Below are 14,769 nucleotides of genomic sequence, written 5' to 3'. Positions count from 1 at the left end.
GTTAAAGATGCTAGTCTCAAAAGGCTACATATTATATAATCCCACTTTTATGAAATGTCTACAAGAGGCAAATCTAAACAGATGGAAACTGGAGAGACGGTTGCCAGGGGCTGGAGGCAGGTGAGATGAGGAGTGACTGCTAAGGATACCTGTCTTCTTCTGAGGGTAACAGGTTCTGCTATTACAGGGTGGTGTTGACTGAACAACTTTGTAAATATACTAAAACCCACTACATGGTATAATTTAAAATGACGGATTTCATGGTATGTGAATTGTATCTCAAACAAAGCCATTATTTTTTTTAAGTCAGTGAGGAAAATGAATACCTCCAGAAGGACTCTCCAAGACAGAAAATAAACCATATTTTGTCTTATAATCATTACAGATCATTGACCCAGACTGTACTAAATGTAAGGATAATAATATAAAGATAAGTAATAAACAGTACTAATCCTTAAGAGATATAATTTTTAACAAGAAACATAGTAAATCTTAGAAAGAATTTTGATTCTTATACCTATTTTTACTGTCAAAATATATAAAATGCTAACTTTAGCATGATGAACTTTATTTGAAAACTCAGTTCCAGCAAACTTTAGATATTAGCCACCACCCAAATTCAACAACCAAATGCTAAAGATAAACTAACTCTAATTCTATCTGCAGCCACACTTCTCTTCAGCACAATAAGTCCCAAGTTGTGGTCCAGTCTCCCAGCTCTGTTGCACTGTGTGATCCCAGGTTGGGGGTGCCAAGAAATTTCCATGACCTCATTTCTTCACCATTGTCCAAATCCCATGCTCACTTCTCCTTCAGATTTTTTTTTTTTTCATCTCTTATATGTAGAATTTATTTTTTTTCCCCAGTGGGTTTTGTCATACATTGATATGAATCAGCCATAGAGTTACACGTATTCCCCATCCCGATCCCCCCTCCCACCTCCCTCTCCACCCTCCTTCAGATTTTATAGAACCTAAGTTATATGCCTTTAGGCATCAGTTCAGTTCAGTTCAGTCGCTCACTTGTGTCCAACTCTTTGCAACCCCATGGGCTGCAGCATGCCAGGCCTCCCTGTCCATCACCAAATCCCAGAGCTTGCTCAAACTCATGTCCATTGAGTCAGTGATGCCATCCTAACCATCTCATCCTCTGTCATCACCTTCTCCTCCCGCCTTCAATCTTTCCCAGCATCAGGGTCTTTTGAAATGAGTCAGCTCTTTGCTCAGGTGGCCAAAGTATTGGAGTTTCAGCTTCAACATCAGTCCTTCCAATGAATATTCAGGACTGATTTCCTTTAGGATGGACTGGTTAGATCTCCTTGCAGTCCAGGGGACTCTCAAGAGTCTTCTCCAACACCACGGTTCAAAAGCATCAATTCTTCGGTGCTCAGCTTTCTTTATAGTCCAACTCTCACATCCACACATGACTATTAGAAAAATCATAGCCTTGACCTTTGTTGGCAAAGTAATATCTCTGCTTTTTAGTATGCTGCCTAGGTTGGTCATAACTTGCATCACTTTCCTCCAAACACCATTAGTTACTGAGGTTCTTCAGACATGTATTCTATTGATAAACCAGGTCATCACAGCAAGTACAACTCCCTTCTTTATGTCTTTTTATTTCTTTTACTTAGTAAAGATCCAAAGTGGTCCTTACTAGAACCAAAATGCCTCTACCCATGTTTGGTGTCCTAAACTAAAAAGGTCAGATATTCACATCACCACATACGTTTTGTTGCTCTAGAAGAGGGGTTACAAAACAGATGCAGGCAGCATATGAATTTTGTTTGGCCTGAGCCGTTCTAAAAACATTTTAATTACCAACATATTACACTCAAAGAGGTTTTGTATATACAAACTTAGATTTTTAGCTTTATTTGCTGAACACAAATTCCCATGTGGCAACAACTGGGTAAGCTGAGTGTGACACCTCCTTCTCCTCTGATGAAGAATGCCTCTCCATCCTACAAGGTTTCCATGCACAGCACTTTAAGCTGTTTCATTTGTGATCACCTGGCTCTGGAGGGCTGGGAGGGGGAGAACAAAACTGAAGTCCAGAGACTTAGAAGTTGCTTCTAATCATAAGGGGAAGACCTCTTCCCTTACCATTGGTTTCAGGTTTCATGGCCATGTTTCTCTACCTTTGCCAAGCTCTCCAAGTTTCTCACTCCAAAATGCTTCAATTCCTGTAATCACCATCACATCTAACATCTAAGAACCACTCTCATACTTAAATTACCCTGGGGCATTCTTACACAGGCATTTTCTGGCCTGGCAAGAAGCAGTGTAATCCCAGGCCACACAACAGAAAACACTGAGGATCTCATGCACAGACCAATGAAATAGTCATTTCCAGACTCAGTTCTCTTTGAAGATAAATGCTCCTCTTAAATTTCTGAACCTTGGGTTAAAAATAAATGCTTCTGAAACTTTACTGTGTACAGAACATATCTGAAGATCTTGCTAAAATGCAGATTCTGACTCAGTAGGCCTGGCTTCGGGGTGATGCCGATGTCCCTGCACCAGTGCCGTCTGCAGACTACACTCTGTAGAGCAAGGAGTTAGAAGGCTCACAGAGGAAGAGGACTTTTCAGAAATGCGAGTTATCTCAATGAATTGGCCTCCAAGAATGGACTTTCTGCCATTTTAGAACTACAAACATGTTCATCTTTTAGTGTCTGCACCAACTTAATATCTGATTTATATAAATGACAGGTTTCCATAATGGTTCATGAAAAACAAAAAACATGGTCTCTTCAGCCATTAGCCATTGATTATTGTATATGTATTCATTTCATGATCAATACTGGGCACTATACAGAGGTATCAGCCAAGTTCTCATATCTTCAAAGTACTTAAATCTAGTTGGCAAAAACACTAATAGCAAACAAAATAAGTAGTGCATCACTTAAAACAGCAGATGATTAAGATCTTCATTGCTATAAGATAGTGATTCCCAAGAGTGGGGCATATCCATCCAGCGGGAAGATATAAACTAAACACGTGGTCCCCAACCCCCGCCCAGAGCAGGATACTCACTCGACTCCCAGGCTTACTCCCAATCACAACAAAGGAAGCTACACCTACTTCTAGAAACGCCATATTCTTCATAAGGGTAAGACAGGGGGTGGGGAGGAAGAAATGACGCAAACCAATTTTTAAATGACGCACAGAAAAGCAGGTAGAATTGGCGGGTGTTCCAGATGGGAAGTGCTTCCTGCGGTGAAAAGTACTGAGGTGGAGAAGAGCTAGGGCATCTGCTGAACGGAAAGAAGACCTGCCTAACTGAAGCAGACGCCAGTGCCCCACCCGCCGCCACCCCATCCTAGGTGGGGCAAGAATGAAAACGGTCTGTAGAACTTGATGACCACCTACTAACGACATTAAAGAGAGACCTCTTCGGAAGAAGGTTGAACTCATTTGCCTTTCAGGTCCTTTCCAATTTTTCCTCAACTAGAGAACAAAATTCCAATTTTCCTCTGACACATAATTCTAACCTGCATCATGGCCCTTGCCTGATGTTGAACAAGAGAAATGTGTGAAGAGAATGTGGATGTGTGAAAGAGGATGGTGAAAGAGAAAGAGATCCTAAGTCATGGCATCGGGTTAAATTCCACAACTGTTCTACATCCCTGGTTCTTTGAGACGTCTCTCGTAGGTCTTATTTCCAACTCAGCCGTCAATCAGTCAATCATCTGTACAACTCTTCTCTGAGCCCTGTCCAAACTGTCCTCACCCCTCTCACACAGACAAGTGATGAATTACACTCCAGGTCTCGCCTGCCCACCCCGTGGAAAGGAAGTCTCAGTTACACTTCATTCTCTAGCCAGCTCCTCCTCTGCAAAGCACTTAACACACTTCCAACTATGGTTTTGTTTTTCATTTTCTACTTATGAAATATTTCAAAAATACATTCAGAAGACTGTGAAGTTCAGAAGTTAACATAAAAGTAGCCCAAATACCACCACCGTAAGGTAAAAATGTTTACCTTTACGATTTCTGCCACATTTGCTTTGCAATTACATAGTCACTTGTTCATTCATCTCTCTGCTGCTGTTGCCTATTTCCTAACTTGATTCTCTGTCTTATCTGGTCAGGGCCATGTCTGAATATTGACCTCTTTTAACCTATCCCTCAGAAGACAGCCTGGTACATATAAGGCTCTCAATGTTTATTCAATGAATAATGCATGAATGACTTCTATCCTAGAATGAAATAATGGTCATCACTACAGAAGAGTTATGAGACAAAAGACAATGACTCCATCTTTATTAAAATCCAAATAAATAAAGAAAAGAATCGCTTTTTTTTTTTTTTTTTTTTGGCCTTGCCACAAGGCTTGCAGGATCTCAGTTCCCCAAGCAGGGACTGAACTCCAGCCAAGGCAGTGAAAGCCTGGAACCCTAACCACTAGGCAACCAGGGAACTCCCTGGGAAAAAGATCTTTACTTAAGGAAGAGGGTTCAAATTTAAGTGTGTGCTATAACTGGATACTCCATATTAGAGTGGGTTAGCTGAATAAGGAAAAGAACTGCCATAGAGCCCTGATCCCTCTTGCCCTGGACAGCACATATATCTGCCCAAAGACACAGACAGAACATAAGCTCTCAAAGCATCTTCTAGTTTAAAGATGCCAACTCAATAGCTTAAAGAGGGAAAGAACAAAAGAAGAGACAGAGGTAGAGGAGAAGAGAGGAGATGACAGGAGGGTTGGGAAGAGGCAGGGAGGGAGGAGGGGAGGAATGAACGGAGTCCTATGCAAAGAATCCTAGAACACTAGAGAACATTAATTTTTTTTCTAGGTTACATCAGGGGCAATACAAATCCTGTTCTAAAAACGAAGTCGAGTACCAAGTCCATCTGCGTGAAATGAAGCCAAGCCTAAGGCAAAAGTATAAGAAAGGTCAAGTGCAATTGTCAGGCTTCTCCACCTCCTTTTACCTGCACTCCTGGCCGCCCAGCATCTTAACAAAATCCTTAAAGCCTGGGTTCCTCCCACTGTGGTTCTCTACATGCTCTCAAATGTTATATACATATACACTTGTATTCTCACCCCATCAACTTTATTGGATCTAAGTTCTCTTTCTTTGTGCTCTTATTCTCCCAATAGCTCACCGAGAGATAATATGCTTCTGATTTAAAGGACTGTCCATTACTGAAAATATTACTTCCTTAACTCTTTATAGCCAATGTGGACCTCCAACTCTTTCTAATGAAAAAAATGTCTTAGTCCCTATGATTGTAGCAGATTGTTTTGTTAGCAATTCTCCCTTTCCTCCCTGTCCCTGACATGGTTCCATGTGGGCAACGTATAGTACTGAGGCTTGACACTTGATATAAGAGAAATCATTTCTAATTGTGATGTCGTAAAGAAACATCTTTCTTGCTCTGCAGATATCTTATAGCATAGGTAAAATACCATATGAGCACCTTTCCCCTACACAGCCAGAGTACACTGGTGCAGAGAAGCAGCTTTATACTCCTCATCCATCACCTTGCACAGCATACACAGACACGCATGGGCCATAATTTACCCAGTTTTCACTTTCTTTCAGTAGCTCCTCAAGATCGGAACGTGCCACATCTTCGCTGTGAATGGAAGAACATGTAGATGGGCTTCTAGGTACAACTTCTTTTCTTCATGAAGTCACCACCTTCTCATCTGTACATGAACCCAATGCTCTGTCAGTCCTGCTTGCTGAGGACTTTTCCTGTCTCATATATAATGGCTAACCAAAAGGAAAATCTCTTCCTCTATAGCACAAGTTTCCAGTGATAAATGAACAAAGCATCACCAAGCACTCCTCCCTGAACAAATGCCAAAAGCTGACTCATTCTCTGCATGACATCGGTGGTTTCATCCAACCACAAAGTGAAATATCTGCCAGTGTGTTCTTGATAGCAATCACTCTTCCACACTCTACTCCACTGACAATATGCAACAGCCAACCGTGTCATTTGACAAAGGAATTCTGTCAATAACTTCTGGCTTCTCTCTGTGCATAATGTTTGTCTTTAACTTTCCAGCTGATTTTCCAAGTGTCTCTTCAATAAAATGACTTCTACTTACTTTTGTTACAAGAATCACTTAATGATGCTACTAAAGTTTTAATCTCTTTCCTACTGTTAGAAGTTTAATACATTAATTTTGTAATGGAAAATATCATTGGGTTCTTGTCCTGGGAAACTTGAATGGTATAACAGAGAAGCCACTGTGCTTTGTTTGAAAATGACACCAAAACATCCATGGCTTCACAGAAAAAGTTTCACAACAGGCGATGACGGAGGACTAGGAGCAAATGGATGGCAAATCCAATAAAAAGCAGTTTTGAAATAGTCATCATCTTATTTCCTTTTGCTTTTTTTATACTTTTCCATTTCAGCTACTGTTTTGAAATCATTACTCTCACAAACTCCCTTGTTTTTACATGTACAGATTCACATTTCATATTTGGAATGGGATTTAGTTCTCTAAGTATGTTTGTGACATTTTGAACTGTAGCATTTTCATTACTGTTTTCATCACTATTTTCACACTGCAATGAACCACTTTTGAGCCTCTGATCTACTTTTGTGCAATGAAGATACAACTTAAGACCAGCAACAATAAACTACACTATTTTAACAATGAGCAAATGACATAAAAAGTACATTAACTAAGATGAAGTGCACCACATATGAAATGCAAGTGATATTGACCAGAGCAGTCTTCATAGCACAAACACAATTAATACCAGAATACCTTTTAAGAACATAATGGGATTTCTGCTAAATTTATAATCTCTCACATCTCAAGATCCTACATGCTCTGCTACTCCTACATCATCTTTCTGATTCACATTCCCACGTCCCCCCATCACTCCACCCTCTTCTGTTGGTTCTCTCACTAATCTTTGAACACATCCAAACATATTCTCTCCTTCACTCCTTCACACTGGCTGTTCTCTCTGCCTGGAACACTCCCCTCTGGTATCTGTATGAGCAACTTCTTTCACTTCCTTCAAGTCTTTGCTGAAGGTTTCTTCATGAAGGCTATTCAACTAATTTATCTATTCTACTTTCTTCCAAAGCATTACCTCCTTCTAGAATGCTATATAATTCACTTATTTATTTGGCTTATTGTGCATCTCCCACTCCCACCTCTTCACTCTCAATAAAATGAAAACTTCATAAGGGCAAGGGATCTTTGTTTTATTCATTCAGCATCTAGATTAATGGAATGTGCTCAATAAATAGTACTAATAGTTGAATGAATAAATGAATGAGGGAGTAAGTAAAATTTTTCATTGCTTTTCCTCTCTAACCACCAATCTGTCTGTGGATCTTACTTGAGAATTAAACAGAAAATGGAGAACCATCAAATGATTTAAGCAAGAGAACTACACAAGGTCAGAAGATTACTTAAAGTTTGGAGAGGCTGGACTTTTTTTTTTTTTTAGTTTAAAAGTCAATCTATGAAAGAAATGATCAAAGTCACAATTTTCCAAATGACTAAGTCTTCTTAAGCAGTTAATTTCAATCCCACAATACACATACCTACAGATATATGATCAATGTCTGTGTATATACACATATACGTATATGCATGCAGAAGTTAAGGACATTCTTCTATCATATGGGTATTCGTCATAGAAAAGCTAATGACTTAGGTAATAGTTAAGACAACCATCCAACATAACTTTCCTGCTACAACAGTATAAACTCTTTGATATGGTGCCCCTTCCAGTTAGTACCTCTTTTTATTCTCAAGGGGCTTTCCTGGTGGCTCAGACAGTAAAGACTCTGCATGCAGTGCAGGAGACCCAGGTTCGATCCCTGGGTTGGGAAGATCCCCTGGAGAAAGAAATGGCAACCCACTCTAGTATTCTTGCCTGGAAAATCCTATGGACGGAGGAACCTGGCAGGCTATAGTCCATGGGGTCGCAAAGAGTCAGATACAACTGGGCAACTTCACTTTTCACTTTACTCTCAAGAGTGTCCTTGTCTGAACAAAAATAACTATACAGTCATCCTACTTATAAAGAAGATACGTACATTTCTTCTTATTCAAGCGTGCTGACCAAGCTTTTGAGGATTTCAATGGAGTAGGTGTGGAAAAAGTGACAGCCATAATTATTTGTAACACCTACTGGCCAGCACTGCATGCGGACTCTTTCAAACAGGCAATTCTTTAGCAAAGAAGCACAGCCATTGTTGTAAAAGTCCATGCCACAAGCTCCATGTATCTAGTGTTCGAACTCAAACTCCCGTCCGGTCACCTGCACAATCTCCAGTCCTGTGAGCGTGTTCATGTGGTAAGCGGGCACACCACATTCTTCTCTGCAAGCCCTTTGTCTGAAAAGCTAAGACCCAAACCCAAGACTCTCGTCAGAAGAGAGGGCAGAAAACAAAGGCTCTTCTATTATCCTCATGGCCCAGAGGGCTTGGAAACTAGGAGAATGTGGAGTCAGGTCTTCACAACGACACATGTGTTTTGGTCTCTCAGTGAATTCCAAGAACTTGACCAAACACCAGATCTTGAAATTTGCATATGTGCTAAGTCATTTCAGTCATGGCCAACGCTGTTATCCTACAGACTGTAGCCCACCAAGCTCCTCTATCCATGCGATTCTCCAGGCAAGAACAGTGGAGTAGGTTGCTATGCCCCCCTTCAGGGGATCTTCCCAACCCAGGGATAGAAGCCAAGTCTCTTAAGTCTGCTGCATTGGCAGGCGGGTTCTTTACCACTAAAGCCACCTGGGACGCCCCTGAAACTTACATTCCAATCTGCAAAAGCCATGTAGCCACTAGGTCTGTAAACAGGTTTTGTTGAAGCTGCTGTCCCGAATCATAGGAGTTGTCCCAATTCGTGTCAGCCCTAGGCAAACAGGTATTAATTCTCATTGTGCTCGAAGACAATAATAACATGGGCTTAGAGGCAAAGTAGAGACTTAACACCTCAAGCATAAAACTTTTATTTCTTGTATGTGTCAATAGATGACAAGTTACCAAATACCTCATTCTTTCATCTTCTTTATTATTTTTTTCTTTAAGCATTTTTTGGTTTAAGTTTTTTTTTTTTTTTTTTTACCTTTTTTATCTTTGCATTTCACAAATTAAAGACTAAAATAAAGCCAGACTCAAAATCTGAAGTCAGAAGAGGGTGGTGCAGAAAATAGTGAAGATTCCCGAAAATCCAGGGTGACCATACAATTTATCATCCAAACCAGGCCACTTTTAAATGCGAAAGGGGATACATTTGGTGATTCAGACAGGGCAATAGGAATAAACCAACGAGAAGGTGTGGTCACACTTCTAATCTCTCATTCATTTCCCACACAAAAGCTATCCTGTGTGTAAGGAGGTAAATCTGCCTCTGCTATGTCAGCCACGTACACTTCAAATGCAGTCCTCTTTTTCAGGCCAGGCCTGCCTTTCCACAATGGAGCTGGAAGGGTTTTCACTCCACCCTGCATTCCCTATTTGTGTAAAACTAGTTCCATTTTTATTCAGGAAAGGAGGCAGTAACACACAAGAATGTGGATGCAGGCCAGGTGCCCGGCAAACCCCAGGCCTGGTGCCTTGGGTTTCTCATAAAGGAACACTTCACAAGAGAGGAAGCAACCTACTGAGAAGGTACACAGATACCAGCCGCACATTTAACAATCCGAATTTGAATGTTAGACCCTTTTGTTGATGCCAAGGCACATGCTGAAACTGGACAGAGCCCAAAAGCCACCTCTCCCACAACACAGATTCATCCAGAAGAAATAGCTAGGGTATCTGTCCTCAGCTGCAGGTAACAACCTTAGTTTCTTTGCCTTTTGCTGAAATCAGTGGTGTAGAAGGATTTGGAAAAAAGTAAGGAAATATATTTTTTCCCCAAGATCACAGTTTCCAAGCTAAGCAGAGCCAATGCTTACTTTTATCCCACACTTCCTGTTTCAAAGGGTCAAACATTGCTCATGTTCTTCATAAAATTTAGTCCTGTGGCTAGTGACTATGAATTTATTGGAATATTTTCCCTCACTTGCACACAAAGGGCAGACCAATTTTGCAATCTAGCTGGAATCTACAGCCCGTAAAGAATCTATAATGGTGGTAGGAGCAGAGATGCTCCAGATGGCTTATCACAAATGTTCAGAATGACTTTAACTTCTTCACGGACTCCACAGTCACTCAGAAAAATTCACTGCCCAAGGTTGCTCAATGCTGTGATAGAGCGCACTGCTAAAGCAAAAATCTTAGGCTTTTGCTAAGTGTAGGGGACTGAGCAAAAGACTGATGACCCAACAGTTTTAGGCTGTTGAGTCTCATAAAAGTAGAGTACTACCCACAGCTGAGAGTCTGGGGACAAATGCTGGCCGTCATGAAACCACCTGTCATGGAGGTAGTAGAAGAAATTCCTTTTGAATTCATGCAGGTTGGACTAAAGTCCTTCCGGGAAAGGGACACTGTAAGTGCAAGGGGCCATTTGTACTCAAGAACTACTGTTTTTCCCAGCAGTATGATAATCTTAAATTCAAAGACATTTTTTGTTAATTAAACTGTTTAAACTGCTTCACATAACAAAAACTGAGGCCAAAATGTGCCAAAGGAATAATCAAACAGCTCAAAAATGACTTTTTAAATGTTCAAAAAAAGAAGAAACTCACTAGTCAAGTTGCTGGATGACACGATTATAATGTCTTCTTTGGGAGATGAAAACTATGTCTTCCCCACTGTACCCCATCTCCCAACAGGGAAGTGGATAATTTTTTTGAAGAATACAATGACTCTTTATGCTGGGCTTCTCTTGTCTGCTGGGAATGCCATCTGTCTCCCACACTATATAAACAATCCCTGTAGGAATCTTCCGATGCCCAAACAGATTAGCAAACTCCAGATTTTCACACCATCAATAGCATCCCCATCCAGATTAGGGTTCTTGCTTTAATAACTCCAAGGATAAGCCTAACAACTGATCCTTCCTTGTTTATAGGTAATGTGAGTGTCATTTTAAAGATAACCTCTCAGAACATACAGCCATCTGTTGGGGGGGGCGGGGGGAGGGGGCGGTGGAGCTCTCTCTAGGCAACAGAAGAAATGAGCCCTTGAGGGAATAGGAGAAATAGTAAAATGAAAATCATCCTTATAAGACAATACGAAAACATGAAATTTCACCGGGTTCACTCTACTAATTACGTTTAAATCTTTTTCTTCCAAATTACAAACTATAGAAAACAATTTTTTAAAAAAACAGACAAGCTTCACACTTTGACAAAGGTATACGTGCAATGAGAATTCAGTTCGCTTGACTCCAAGACAGTGAAAGCAGAAATCGTACTGGGAAGGCTAAAGGCCCCCGATAAGTTTGCCTAAGGTCGACCTCTACCCTCTGCCCGCGACGTTTGCCGATGCCTGCCTTTTCCAAGTTCAACAGCGCTTGATCCCCTATAACTGTGAGCTCTGTATCGTCTCCAAAGACTTCCAACTCTAAAGCAAACAAATGTGCCTGTAAAGATGTTCCTAAATTAATAATGATAGTCAAGGGGGAAACACCTGAGCTCTGCTAATAGAGAAAAACACAAGGCAAGTAAGAGCCAGACCTCTGCAGTTGCACGTCCTCCAAAACGTCTACGTCTAAATCCGCAGCCCGAGTTTCCTCCAGGCCCCAAGCCGCGGCAGAGGATGTTCACAACACGTCCCAAACCAAAAGGAAATGAAGCCTCTCCTCCCTCAAGAGATGCTCAGATGGACCCAAAAGTCTCAGCTCCCCGGAGAATCAAACCTTGAAACACGTCCCGGTGCCTCTCACCCGCGTCTCGGGGCAGCGGAAGCCGAAATGTCAAATGAATGACCGCGCCGGGGCGCAAGGGAGGAAAACAAAGCCACCTCCCGTCGTCCGGCTTGCGGAGCAAGGGCCGGGCGACGGCCGCGCACTCACCTGGAGCTCGGCGCCGCCCGCCGCCGGCTGCGGGTGGGGATGGGGCCGCCGGGCGGCTGGGCGCCCCGGCAGATGCCCGGACCCGCGGCCCCGGCGCCCTCCGGCCGGTCCGCGCGCGCCGCGGGGAAAGCAGGCGGCCGCGGGCGCCGCCGCGCGTCGCATGCAGCTCCCGGCTGCGGCGGCCGCTGCCACGGGACCGAGGGACCCTGCGCGGCCGTCTCCGACCCGGCGACCCGCCGCGGCAGCGACGAGAAGACGCAGCGCGGAGCCGAGCGCGCCCGGCGCGCCCCTCAGCGGCTCTTCCCGCCGCCCTCCGCGGCGGGCTGGATCTCGGCTTGCCTTTGTGTTGGCATCCTCCTTCGCTCCCAACGACGCCCCGAGCTCCCCGGGCGGCTCGGCGCCACCGCCCACCCCCGGGTTACGCCGCGCCCCCCGCGCGGCCCGCCGATTCTGTCGAGTCAGCGGCGGCGGGGACGCGCGAAGCCATGTCTTCCGGCCGCGCTCGGGCGGGCACCCGGGGGTCCGGGCGTCCCGGGGCGGTTCACCGCCGAGCTCCGCGGCCCGGGCGCGGCGCGTCCCCGAGCGGCCCGGCCGCTTGCTCTCCAGGCGTCGCCCGCGAGCCGCGCGCCGGCCCGCCCGCGTGGCCCCCTCTCGCCGTTCCCGGCGGGCTCGCCCAGCCTCCCTCGCGCCGCCACCTTCCTCGGGCCCGGCGTGCCCCGTGCCCCTCCCTGCCCCGGCGCCGGGCCCTCCGGGGGGCGACGGGTGCGGGCCGCTCACCTCCGGCGGCGCCGGCGCCCCTCCCGCTGGCCGCCTGGGCGGCATGTGCCCGCATCTCCCTGCAGGGCGCTGCGCTGGGGGCTTCCTGCACGTCGTGGACCAGAGGGAGGGTAGCGGGAGGGGTGAGGGGAGAGGACGGGAGAGACTCCAGACCTCGTCCAGCCGGACGTTCCCGGGGAAGGTGCGGGAGAGCGGGGCGGATGCAGCCGGGGGAAGGACGAATCCCGAGGCTGCGGCGGAGCCTGAGCTGCTCTCCTCCTGCGACGCCGAAGGACATGAGGGCTCCGAGAGGCGCCGCGGAGGAAGAAGGAGACCCTCTGATATCAGGCACACTGGGCTCTTCCGAAATGCCCCCGGAAGGCTGAATGGAGGAGTGTCATGCCTCGATTTCCCCAACCGCAAGGGCAAGACGGTAATACTCATGTCACCTACACGGGGTGTGGTCACGATTAAAAATGGATTGATGAAAGCACTCCCAGCTACTTTACCCAAAGAGGGCACTCAAATTTAAAATTACCGTATTAATACTTTAAGCTTTCTGTTTACTTTTTTTTTGCAGCGTCTTCATTGACTCAGTCCCACTTAGAGGAAAGAGTAAAGACGCGGAAATGTTAAGACTATTATCCCGCATGCATGATATCTATCCAGATAAGGGAAAGATTTGCACGATTTTACAGTTAAACTACAACCATGTGGAGGAAATCCCAAAACATTTTTTCCCCGAATAACTGATACCTTTATTGAGGGATTTTTGAGTGTGTACTTTCAGTATTATCCATTTCTTCCCCTTCTCTGATAACAGCTATTCATTTCCCTCCCCCCGACCCCGCGGCCCCGGAGTCTTAGTGGTGGTTCCAGAATATTGACACCTCCCACCCTCACTCCCCAAAACTGGCCAGTCATCATATTCCAGACCACAGTGATTGGTTCTGCAATGGGCATATTGGTCCAGGAATTCAATCTGGAACTTTTGCTGAATCAGTTCAGAAAAAGAAGTCCTTCCAATTAGGATAACTAATTTAGAAGGATATAAGCCACCAAATGTAGATATAATTACCACCAGTGCACGTGGACGAAGTCACCTTTAAGGAAGGAAACCTGTGGGGGAGGGGATGCTATCTTTTGAGAGTTACGAGGCAAATACGTCTGAGTGAACTCTACCCCTTAAAGCAATTACCGCCCCCCGCCCATTTCCTCAAGGCAGTTTCAGATGTGTTCTGTCAGGGGACACAAAAAGCCCTGACTCATTGTTCCTCTGGATCTACCCATCACACACATCGTCGCTGGGCTCCTCCAAAGAACTGACAACCCCACACATACACCACAAAAGAAAAAAGTTCCTATTCTTGTACCTACTGGAAGAATAGGAATCCCAAAGGATCCCACATGATGTTCTCTTTGTATAACTTGCTCTATACCCAGCCATCACATACCTGCAACATTTAACCTCCTGTATTAATTAACCACCATCTTACAATCTAACTTTAAACAAAAAAGCATAAAGAGAGCTAAAATGGATCATTCTTGCTGCCCTTAGGTTAAAAAAAAAAAAAAAGCCAAAACGTTTTTCTCTGACCTTAAAAGCAGTCACATCTATCTTTAAAACTCTCTTATATATCAGGCATTAAACTTGAGGCTGAGGCTTCAAACAGAATTAATAGCAAGGTCATCCTAAAATCTCAGATTTGCAAAAGTGTGTAAAGATTAGCTTCTTTCATACTGCACTCCCTATCCTTGTCACCAGCCCCAAACTGGGGTCTCCCCTTCAGAGGATTTCTGACTGGTTCTCACTTAGCCTCTTCTTGAGCTCATTTTTTCACAAGTTGGTCAATTCTGTGTTGAAACTGGCTTAACATTAGGTAGTGATTCCTTATATTGAGTTGAAATACTTCTTTCACCTCAACAAAACTACAAGGACCAAAGACAGACTCGGAAACCACTTGAATTGTCTATTCCAAGATTTTTACGTGACCTCTAGCTGCCACAGCTGCTTATCATAAGGCAAGGTGTCCTGACTCTTCACCGTCCTCCGTTACCTCCTTTCAATGAATTTACTCAGCTTTGAGCACTCCTCCTGAAGCATAACGT

General features: G+C 44.3%; 1 protein-coding gene across 1 annotated transcript in view; it reads right to left on the bottom strand.

Annotated features, from left to right (window-relative positions):
* Positions 1-12,877, bottom strand: part of HECW2 (HECT, C2 and WW domain containing E3 ubiquitin protein ligase 2) — a 417,314-nt gene extending 404,437 nt beyond the window's left edge. The window contains exon 1 of the mRNA XM_061149100.1: positions 12,835-12,877. The gene's annotated coding sequence lies outside the window, so the exon portion shown is untranslated. The remainder of the gene's footprint in view (positions 1-12,834) is intronic.
* Between the last annotated feature and the right edge of the window lie 1,892 nt (positions 12,878-14,769).

This window comes from Dama dama, chromosome 8 (assembly GCF_033118175.1).
Source record: "Dama dama isolate Ldn47 chromosome 8, ASM3311817v1, whole genome shotgun sequence".
Lineage (NCBI taxonomy): Eukaryota > Metazoa > Chordata > Mammalia > Artiodactyla > Cervidae > Dama > Dama dama.
Note: the sequence above shows the minus strand (reverse complement) of the source record. Positions and strands in the feature narration are given on the sequence as shown.